Source organism: Ochotona princeps, chromosome 6 (assembly GCF_030435755.1).
Source record: "Ochotona princeps isolate mOchPri1 chromosome 6, mOchPri1.hap1, whole genome shotgun sequence".
Lineage (NCBI taxonomy): Eukaryota > Metazoa > Chordata > Mammalia > Lagomorpha > Ochotonidae > Ochotona > Ochotona princeps.
This window is the reverse complement of record NC_080837.1, coordinates 74,539,461-74,550,627: the sequence shown is the minus strand read 5'-3', so window position 1 is coordinate 74,550,627 and position 11,167 is coordinate 74,539,461.

The window sequence follows — 11,167 nt, the reverse complement described above, 5'->3', positions numbered from 1 at the left end:
ACTGCAACACCCATTGGTTCATGTGGAAGACAGAGCTGGAAGCAGAACTGACCCAGCAATTGTAACGACAAGCATGTGCATAAGCTGACTGGGGCAAAGGACTGTGCTGGATCCTGTACTGGCAAGCACGCACAAGAATCAGGTCTGGGATCACCTCAAATGAAGTTTCTTTGGAGATCCCTCCAACTGAACTGCTGATCTCAGAGCCCCAACCATGAAGAGACTATGTCAGCCAGTGGATTCTGAAGAGAGTTCATTGTGCTTGGAGTGGCGAGATTGGCAGCAACTCAGAACTGTTGAACTATCCAAACTGCATGAGCAGGACCCTCGCAGCATGCCCCACGTCGGGGACTTGGGATGGGTTGGAGGCTGGGAGGGGCTTCTCCCTTTATCTCTTCCTTTACCTCAGATACAGAAAAAAATATTATTAATATGGAAACAGTGGTCTTACCCACTTCTTTACTGTAGCCCTTTGACTCTTTGTGCCTTCATCAACTATGTAACTATTACCAAAATAAAATAATTTAAAAAAGAATGATTGGCTATTTTTAAAATTATTGGCATTTTCAGATTTTTTTCTAATTTAGAAATACTTTAATATTGTTTACATAGTTGAAAGAGATGCCACACCCATGTGGGTCTCCAATGAGGATGGGGAGTGTTGAGGTGTGGGAAGGTGACTGGGATAAATGTTTCAGTGTTTTTTTTTTACTGTGTTCTCAGAGGGGGAAGGGGATGGGGCCGCTCATTGCTGTCTCGCCACATCAACACCCACAGGTGGGGGACAGTTATTACATGGCTCTCTATGGACCCTGATGTGGGGAAAGCATGTTCTGAACGTGTAACTTGAATGTTGTGATAGTTCTGAGAGGTTGTTGGCTTTATTGCACCACGGTTGAGAAAATTTTTCCAAGGTCTATTGGCTGACTAAATTCACCTTGGTGCATTCACGGACCCGGGAACATGCTGCAAAATTAGGCTGGGCGGGCCCGGTGGCGTGGCCTAGCGGCTGAGGGTCCTCGCCTTGAACGCCCCGGGATCCCATATGGGCGCCGGTTCTAATCCCGGCAGCTCCACTTCCCAGAGACCCGGAAGAGTTTCCGGGTTCCCGGCTTCGGATTGGCACAGCACTGGCCGTTGCGGCTCACTTGGGGAATGAATCATCGGACGGAAGATCTTCCTCTCTGTCTCTCCTCTCTGTATATCTGACTTCGTAATAAAATAAATAAATCTTTAAAAAAAAAATTAGGCTGGGAGAGTTGTGCAACTTGGGGTGGATGTTGTGTCATAACTCAGCCCACACTCTGGCTCTCCTACATGCCAGCAGGTGTTGGTGAGTGCCGTGGCCCTGCCTGGCATGATCTGGCCTCAATCCTGACCTTTGCATGTGCTGGCAGGTGCTGCTGCCTGACCTGGCTTGGCCTTCTCAGTCTGGGGTCCTGTGAGTTTTAGAGTTCAGTGGTTCAGCCTGGCTTGACCTGTCACCACCCCCAGCCCTCTGTACAAACTGGCAGGTGCTACAGTCCCACAGAGGCAAGCTCACAAGTCCCCTACAGATTCTGCCCTCAGATCAGGTTTTCTAGGGTTCTGGTGGGTGTTGCGGCCCAGCCTGATGTGGCCCACCCCCTGACCTGACACTGGTAGGCAGGTACTGCAGCCTAGTCTAGCCAGGCACGCTGCTCAAGCCCAAGCTTTTTTTGTGTGCAGCAAGTGATGGGGCAACGCTACTTAGCCTAACCCAGATCTCCCCCATGGGTGGGTGTCTCGGCCTGATCGAGACATGCCCTCTGGTTTCCCCCTTTTAAACCACTCTGTCTCAGTTTTCCTGCCCTCCTGCGAGGACAGTGGCCCAATCCATGGAAGCCCCAAGAAGTCATTCCTCATCCATCAAATATGCCCTTGGTCACCCCCATTCCAACATGTCCCTAGACCCCTTTCCCTAAGCAATTTGCAGCGGGTGTGGTGTGTCTGGGGCCGGCGGGGGCTGGGGGGGGGGTGTATCCCAGCCTGCTGTGATGCATGGCAGCATGCAGAGTTCTGTGTGTATCTTTGTATATATAAATACAATAAGCAACTAAGCTTGCAAACTAGAGTAGTTAACAGATTTGGCATTAACCAGGTCTAGAATGCCCACCAGCTATTGCTTTTATACCAGCAGTGTAACACTTACAACCTAGGCAGTTGCCTATAGCTGGGGTTGTGCTTCTTTATATAATTATAATTTGGTAAGGTGCAGATTCCAATGTAGAATTAGGAATTATTAGTTTGATTTTTTACAATAATGTGTCAAGTTATAGGAACAAGTCTAGAAGAAGCAAGGTGGTAATGAAGAGATATTGACAATCATTAACATGATAAAGAAATAATTGTGCATCTCAAAATAGATCCTAGAGTGTCACATTACTAGTAATTGAAAGGAAGGAAGCCTGCCTGGATATGTACATAGAATAGAATCTGTCCTTGCCAATGCCGCCCTTGGAAAATGTGAGGCTGCTAAAAGGAAAATTAGGGTTTTCTAAGCTTTGCTTGCAAGTTGGCGTGTAGTATTTTGCTATAAAGAGAGAGAGACAAAAGACTTTCTTATTTTGTGCCTGATTTTATATCACAAGCAGTCTTCTACCAGGTATTTAAAGGTAGGACTGATTTTCTGCCACAAAGAGAAAGCAAAATCAAGTTGTCTTTGGCTCCGTGCATAAAAATGACATTTTGTTCTTTCTCAGAAAGCTGAGCCAGGATAAAGTGCACCCTTCAGTGACATGCCAGATGAAAGGGCCCTGTTATCCTAGAACAATGACAAGGATAATTGCTTTCTGTCAATTTCATCCTAATCTTCCTTAATCAGTGATGCTTTGTTGGATCCTTAATGTCCCTTTGGCTGTATGCAGATGAAGCCACTTAAGAGAGAATTTACAGGATCCCGAGTTTTTCAGCATCTTATTCTTATCCTATCGGGAATTTAAATTTTTTTCTTCATACAGTGATTGACCATTTGATCTGAAGGGGCACATTTTTTCGGAGTTTTCTCAAGTTATTCATAGAGTTGCAAACTTTGTCCCTTAATGGAGATAAAAATGGAGGGAGGTTGCTCCTTCAGTAGGATGAATGAGAAGACTGAACCAGTAAATACAGGAGATGCCAGACATTCTGGAAGGTGCCATTCCTGCTCTGGCATAATCCTGTTGGCTTTTCTTGGGGGTATTTTATTACCCTTCTATTTCCGTAGAGTGGCAGGAGTATTGCATCATCTTTGCTCGATTTCCCACAGCTGCTGCTCCTGCTGCAGCCAAAAACCATTACATTTCTTTACTTATGACTGAGAATTTATTTCCAAAAATTGAACAAGACAACAATGAAAACAGGAATAGAGGAGCAGATGATGCTAACCCAAAACAGAGTACAGAGATAAATTATGTTTTGTGAACGACATTTGGAGAACTAAAATACAAAACACACTTTATTTGCTTGGGAAAAAGGAGAGAGGGAAAATTTCACACTGGCACACTTTGTTACCATGAAACTTATCATGACATAAATAAAATGAATGTCAGGAAAACCTAGTTAGAAGAACCTGCTATTTCCAAAACATAACTGTGAGGGATTTACTTCTGTATGCTGTTAAGGCATATATTCAGCAGCAGCACAGGGCTTAGCTAATAAAGCAGCCAGCTGGAGAAATGATCATGTATGTGCTACATGATGTTTTGGGGACTTGTAGAGTTATTTGATGTCCAACTCTGATAAATGTTCTTTAACAAGTCTTACAGTTCCATATTGTGGCTTTATAGGAAACACTGGATTTTAACGTGGTTATTAATCCTGACTTTCAGCATCTTCCATGAGAAACAAGACATTATTTAAAATTTTATTTTTATCTATCTTTCCAATCAGCATTTGCACTTTGAGAACAATTCAGATCAATCTAGGAAAATATGTGATTTTCTCCCCTTAATTTGCAAGTGCTGCCTTTCAGCAATTGCTCAAAACTTTAAAATGATTCTTCCTGCTTTTTTAATCTAGGCAGTCTCATTACATAAGGTCTTGTTTTTATTTAGATTTCAAGGTCAGAGCAGGTTCTACAAACACTGTTAGGTTTTTCATGGCCTACTGCAGGTTGAGCTAGGAAGCATGCCCTACGTAGACCAATGAAGGAAAGAATGAATGCTGATAACCCCTTAGTCAGCTGGCCCGGGCTTCACCTACTTTGTAAGAATTTTACTACGTTATATTACCTGGAAAGTATGTACAGTTGGCAACAGGCAGAATAGTATGGCAGGAGTGGGGGTGGGAAGGAGATTGTGTCTGGGTTAATGCTCCTTACCAGTGGCCATCCTGCGGGAATCAGGGAAGCCGTCCCTTTGAGAGCATGTGACATCAGCTCCTGAATTGCATAACTACCTCCACACATTTCTTTGTTTTGCTATGACCTTCTATGTTTTAACTGGGACTGTAGCAATGTTTCTCTCAATAAATCCTTCATTCAGTTATGACAACTATGTGTTGATTGGCAAGAAAATACATTTGAATCTCATGGACTCAGCTTCTCTGTTCATTCGTTCTACAAATGTTCAATATTTACTATTTATTCAGCATTTTAAGTTCTCAAGTATAACTACAGTGACTTATTGTAACTGCATATAGCATGTTACTAAGTACAGACAGGGAGCTCTGCTATGAATTTTGACACAAGATCGTAAGGTATGCAATATAACATCTAGCATTTGTTGCAAGATACAGAATAATATTCTTGAGCAGGAATGAGTGATATGTTATATGAAAATGTATAATATCTCTGTTACATGCATCTGAGTATATAGTCTACATTACATAAGTGGGATTATATCTTCATACATTCTGGTATGCTGTCAGTCTTTAATTGTATAGAAACTGTTATTTTTTGGTATAAATTTATGTCCAGGAATGAAAGCATCACTCTACACAGTTTGTAACAGCATGCTGGATGAAATGGATTGGGAATCTATGTCAATATCGAGAAATACTATTTTTAATTGTTTATACAAACATTTATACATAGTCTCTGAAAGGAAGCTTTGAAGCAAACATTCACTTTTACTCTCTTAGAAATAGAAGCTTTATATTCAATAGCATTTTAATTGATTGTTTTGAAGATGTCTTTTCCAAATGCAAATATCTGGTAAAGAACGGTGACCTTCCAATGCCATTGAAAAGCCCAAGTGTTTTCCATTAAATCCATAAATCCAGATTTCCTTTAGAAACCTTATTTTAAAAAACAACTTTTTAAAAAAAGCAAACAATATTCATGGACATATGTTAAATATAAACTGCTAAAATATAAATAGCACATGAAGGCAGCGAAGACTTGGGCTTTTCTCTCCTGATTTTGTAGCTCCAAAACCTTTCCTACCATCTCCGGAATAAGCTGACATCATCCCATGTTTTATATAAAGCAGCTGTTTGGCGTTAATCATTTTTTCCCCAAGAATTTTGGCCCATCTTTTAGAGTTTCAGGGACTCATTCACTGAAACTTCTCAGGTGAATTTTTTTTTTTTTCAAGGATGTTTTAACCAAACAGTGAAAGTAAGATATCTTCCTTCGACTAGCAAATCCATCATCCCTAAAAAATGAACAACCACATTTATCCCAGGCTGGTCCATTTTTATTTTCAAGTAGCTAAACGTTTTCTAGCACAACAAAATGTTAGACCGTGGATGTTAGTTTCTTCAATCCCTTGCTTTCTTATTCACTAAGAAGTAGAAAAATACAGGATTCAAACTGGACTTCAGCCAGCCTTAACCAGGGAGGAAGGAGAGGGCATGGGGGAGGGGGAGCAATCAGATAAGGGAAGATGACAAAGTGAGGCTTTGTCGGGAGGAGCCCGCTCTGTGTAGGCGAAACACCTCTCAGGGTTTCACTTCTAGTTACTAAGGTCCACTTGAGACTGTGAGTGGCGACTGACAAATTTACAGCCCTGCAGAACTCAGTCTGCATCCATTGTTGTGGACAGAGGATCCTCAAAGCTGGCGAGGTGCACAGAGCCGAAGTGGTTGAGTCTTGTTGCATACCGTGATATGCTCAGTGTTTTTCATTTACATTTAATGGTAACAACCATACTGATCCTTTCTTATTTTTGTGTTTAGCAGATATTGTTGCAAGAATAGGATGACATGATGTCAGAACCAAGTTAGATGACAGACATGCTACTGGAAGCCTGCAAGATTCTAAAGGGCCTCTTATCTTAAGAGTTAAAACTAGGGAAGATACGGCCTCATCAGGAGTATTATTAATAAGAATGTGAAATTAGAGCCTGACTCAGAAATACAGCAATGGGGATTCTGCTAGATGTATGTATTTTGAGTTAATACTAAAGTGTGCCAATGTATATTTACTGATGCACTTAAACACAAATTCAAATATAACATCAACATATTTTTAAAAGTGTGTTTGTGGGCCTGGCATGCTAGCCTAGTGGCTAAAGTCCTTGATTTGCTGTGTGCTGGGATCCCAGATGGATGCCAATTCATATCCTGACTGCTCCACTTTCCTTCCAGCTCCCTGCTTGTGGCCTGGGAAAGCAGCAGAGGATGACCCAAAGCCTTGGGACTCTGCACCTGCGTGGGAGACCCAGAAGAAGCTCCAGGCTCCTGGCTTTGGATGGGCTCAGCTCTGGCTGTTGCGGTCACTTGGGGAGTGAACCAGCGGATGAAAGATCTTTCTGTCTGTCTCTCCTTCTCCCTGTAAATCTGACTTTCCAATAAAAATAAGTAAATCTTAGAAGTGTGTTTGTGAGGGGCCCGGCGGCGTGGCCTAGCGGCTAAAGTCCTCGCCTTGAATGCCCTGGGATCCCATATGGGTGCCAGTTCTAATCCCGGCAGCTCCACTTTCCATCCAGCTCCCTGCTTGTGGCCTGGGAAAGCAGTCAAGGATGGCCCAAAGCTTTGGGACCCTGCACCCGTGTGGGAGACCTGGAAGAGGTTCCTGGTTCCCGGCTTCGGATTGGTGCAGCACTGGCCCGTTGCGGCTCACTTGGGGAGTGAAACATTGGACGGAAGATCTTCCTCTCTGTCTCTCTTCCTCTCTGTATATCCAGCTTTCCAATAAAAAATGAATAAATCTTTAAAAAAAAGAAAAAAAGAAGTGTGTTTGTGAGAGAGGAAAGAGAATGGGTGAGAACACTCCCATCAGCAGCCTTACTTCCCAAATGCCTGCAACTAGGAGACGGGAAATCAATTCAGATCTTCCACATCAGTGGGGTGGCAGGGACTCAGTGATCCCAGGCAGCACTCTGCCTCAAAGTGCTTGCATTAGTAAGAATCTGAGTCAGAAAGCAGAGCTGGGAATCGAACCCGGGTACTCCTGATTTGGGTGTCTTTCAAGATTCTATTTTTCTTATTTGAAAGGCAGAGAGACAGAGAGGAGACAGAGAGCGAGAGAGAGCGAGAGAGAGCGAGAGAGAGAGAGAGTTGTCTTGCATCTGTTGGTCCACATCTCAAATGGCCACAGTAACCAGGGCTGTACCATGCTGAAGCTTGGAGTCAGGAACTCCATCTGGGTCCTAGGTGGGTGTAGGGCCCAGAGACTTGGAGCATTGCCCATTGCCCTTCTGCTCCTCCAGCCCTAGGTGCATCAGCCAATCAGTTGGATTGGAAAAAAGCAGCCAGGACTTGAACCAGTGGCCATATGGGCTGCCCACATCACAGGTGGTGGGCTAATCAACGGCTCTTACCCATCAATTTAGGCACTGTACTTTCTATACCCTTTCTATTTTAATAGTGATGTCTCAAATATATAGATTTACTAAATTTTTAAAGAGTGTCAAGGATTTTAATACATAAGATTCTCTAATTTTACATTATTATTATTTAAAAAATTATTTTTATTGTAAAGACAAATTTACAGAGAGGAGAGACAGAGAGAAAGATCTTCTATCATTGGAAGTAGCTGTGAAGGCCAGAGCTGAGCTGATCCAAAGCAGGGAGACAGGAGCCTCTTCTGGGTCTCCCACGCAGGTGCAGGGTCCCAAGGCTTTGGGCCATCCTCAACTGCTTTCCCAGGCCAAAAGCAGGGAGCTGGATGGGAAGTGGGGCTGCCGGGGTTAGAACCAGAACCCATGTGGGATTCTGGAGCGTTCAAGGCAAGGATTTAGCCACTCAGCTACCTCGCGGGCCCTCTTTGGGGGTTTTAAAATAGATTCATCTCAAGAAAGATACCACAATTAAATTGATTATTCATTTCCCTTAAGGCTAAGAAAGACCAAGAAATGAAGCGATGAAGAAACCATTAGAACAAATTTCAGCAATCATTGGTTCTTTAAATCCCTGTGCTTGAACTCTGCAGGAAGCTCAACCTGACCTTTACCCAATCAAATTGCTTATTAAGATCTAATTATGACACTAGCCAGAGGCTATTCTGGGGTTGGGGGTAGAGGTGATCCAAATCTTGGGACCCACGACGCTAGAAAGATGAGTGTGAAGACTCTATTTGGGAAATGAATTCAGGAAATACTTACAAGGGAGAAGAGAGAAAAGAATGAGAAGTGAAGGAAGTCATGAAGTTTGCATTTTTCAGCACGGTTTTACTCTGGGCTACTGGCGGTCCATCTGCTGAGCACCTTGGGAAGACAATGTGGGATGTGTTGCAGAATTTTGCCCTTTGCAGGCATCCAAGCTGGAGAAGGTGGCAGCTCCCAGGGGAGTTACCTCTGACTCCTGCAACTTGCCATGCCCCGAGTCTGTACCTGCTCCCCAAGCCCAACCAGGACCCTCAGACAGTGACGTGGACCTTTTAGCAAGTCCTGACAGCGTCTTCCGCAGGAGTCCTTTGTGTCTAGATCACTGATAGGTTTTATGTTTTTGTTCAAGAAAATTTGAGATGGGTTTAACCAATGGATTCATGTCAACTTCAACCAAATGAATTTGAGTATACTTCAAAAAGCTGTTGGAAAATGGAACTAGAAGATTTTTATTTTGGTGCAAGAAGTTTTTTAGCACAAGAAATAAAATCTTTTCATATTACATGGGAAATGCATATTGTGAAAAAGCTATGTGTGGGTTTCAAAAATTGATTTTGCTGTTCTGTAAGCTCATAGTTTCAATTCCATTTTCTTTTTTTTTTTAAGATTTATTTATTTTATTACAAAGTCAGATATACAGAGAGGAGGAGAGACAGAGAGGAAGATCTTCTGTCCGATGATTCACTCCCCAAGTGAGTGCAACAGCTGGTGCGCGCCAATCCGAAGCCGGGAACCTGGAACCTCTTCCGGGTCTCCCACGCGGGTGCAGGGTCCCAATGCTTTGGGCCGTCCTCGACTGCTTTCCCAGGCCACAAGCAGGGAGCTGGATGGGAAGTGGAGCTGCCAGGATTAGAACCGGCGCCCATATGGGATCCCGGGGCGTTCAAGGCGAGGACTTTAGCCGCTAAGCCATGCCGCCGGGCCCTCAATTCCATTTTCTAAGAACTTTTTGAAGTATACTCAAATATAGAAACAATATATGTAAGGAGTCTTGAAAAAGTTTATTGAAAATGTTTATTATGAAGTAATTATGAGTGGATTTCAATTATTTTTGTTATAAAACTTATATTTTAATTATCTCTCCACAAGTTTTTGAAGTATCATTTTTTTGCCTGTATATAATCTATAGACTATATATATGATGAAACATGATCATACAGTGATACTGTAATGTTATTGTGAGAAATATCAAGATGAATAGGATGACTGGTAATTCTATACACAATGATTATCCCACAGTGCTCAGGGCTTGTTCATTGATATCTGATTTAGTTTCTTCTAGAGCAGTTCAGTAGGGAAGTAGGCTTGATCTGATGGGATCGGTGTATGAAGATCAAGGATACATCAAAAGAATTGGAGAAGACAATCTTCCTCTTCCTCCTCTATTTATTCATTTCACTTGAAAGAGTTATAAAGTAAAAGAGGAAGATGGGAGGGAGGGAAGTAGAGATATCCTTCATTCTCTGGTTCACTTCCCAAATGGCCACGACAGCCGGAGCTGGACCAGTGTAAAGCCAGGACCCAGGCTTCCTGCAGGTCTCCCACATGAGTGCAGGGGCCCAAGTACGTAAGTCATCCCCTGCTGCTTTCCCAACCACATTAGCAGGGAAGTGGATTGAAAGTGGGGCAGCTGGGACATGAACTGACGTGCATATGGGGATGCTGGCTCCACAGGCAGCAGCTTTACCCACTGCACCACAGCATTGGCCTCGGATACCACCTTCTTAATATTACAGCCAAGTATCATCAAGATAATGACCATCTCTTGGTAAGAAGCTGTCATTTGCCATGTTGAGCAGCTTGATGAGGAATGGTGAAGGTTGAAAGGGAGCTCAGGATAAGCAATTCACCTAAATCCACCTGTGTGGCACAAACCAGCTAGCAGCCCATGGTTTTGAATCCACAGTGAAGTGTTTCCCAAGATGAAGCTGTACAGGATTCAAGGGCTTCTCCAAGGCCAGTAGAATGGGAATGATTAAGCAGTTATTCTCTCAATTCTTAAACCGACTAACACTCCCCAGAAACAGATGGACCCAATGGCTTTCACATCCCAGGGTGTACTTGTCATGATGTAATTGGAGTTGCAATTTCATCTTGTCATGACTCTTTTGGGATTTATTCCTTTTGTATATTTAATTGCAAGACTGATGGACTTCTTGATGAGAATAATGCTTTTGTGCTTATTGTTTTACGAGAGGCCTGTCACTCATTTCCTGGCACTTTAGCTGCCTAATAGAGTCGTTATTTCTCCGGTCTCAAGACATACAGTGATGACTAGTTTTTTGGGCTCTTATTTGAGGGAGGGGCAAGTTATTTTCTGCTTTGAAGAAAGCCTTTTGGGAAGAGCTGAAAAATTCCACTGGTTGGGCCAAAGCAGTGTTAATGGGGACTCACAACAACAAAATCCCACCAAAAAACCTAAAATCTTTTTACGGATAAGACATGACATTTTTTTGGTTATAATTTTTGATCTATGAGAGCTGTAAATACAGGATGGTATAGAATGTCTTACTATGCGTTTTACCTACACTTTTATAAATCATGACACCTGCCTTCAATGGCACTTGCTCTCCTTTCATCCGAAGAAAGATGGCAAAAAAGGAACCTCGATGCTGATGGGAGGCAGAAAGACCATGCAAAGTGGTAAGATGGCTGCAGGTAAAAGGAAAAAAAAAATA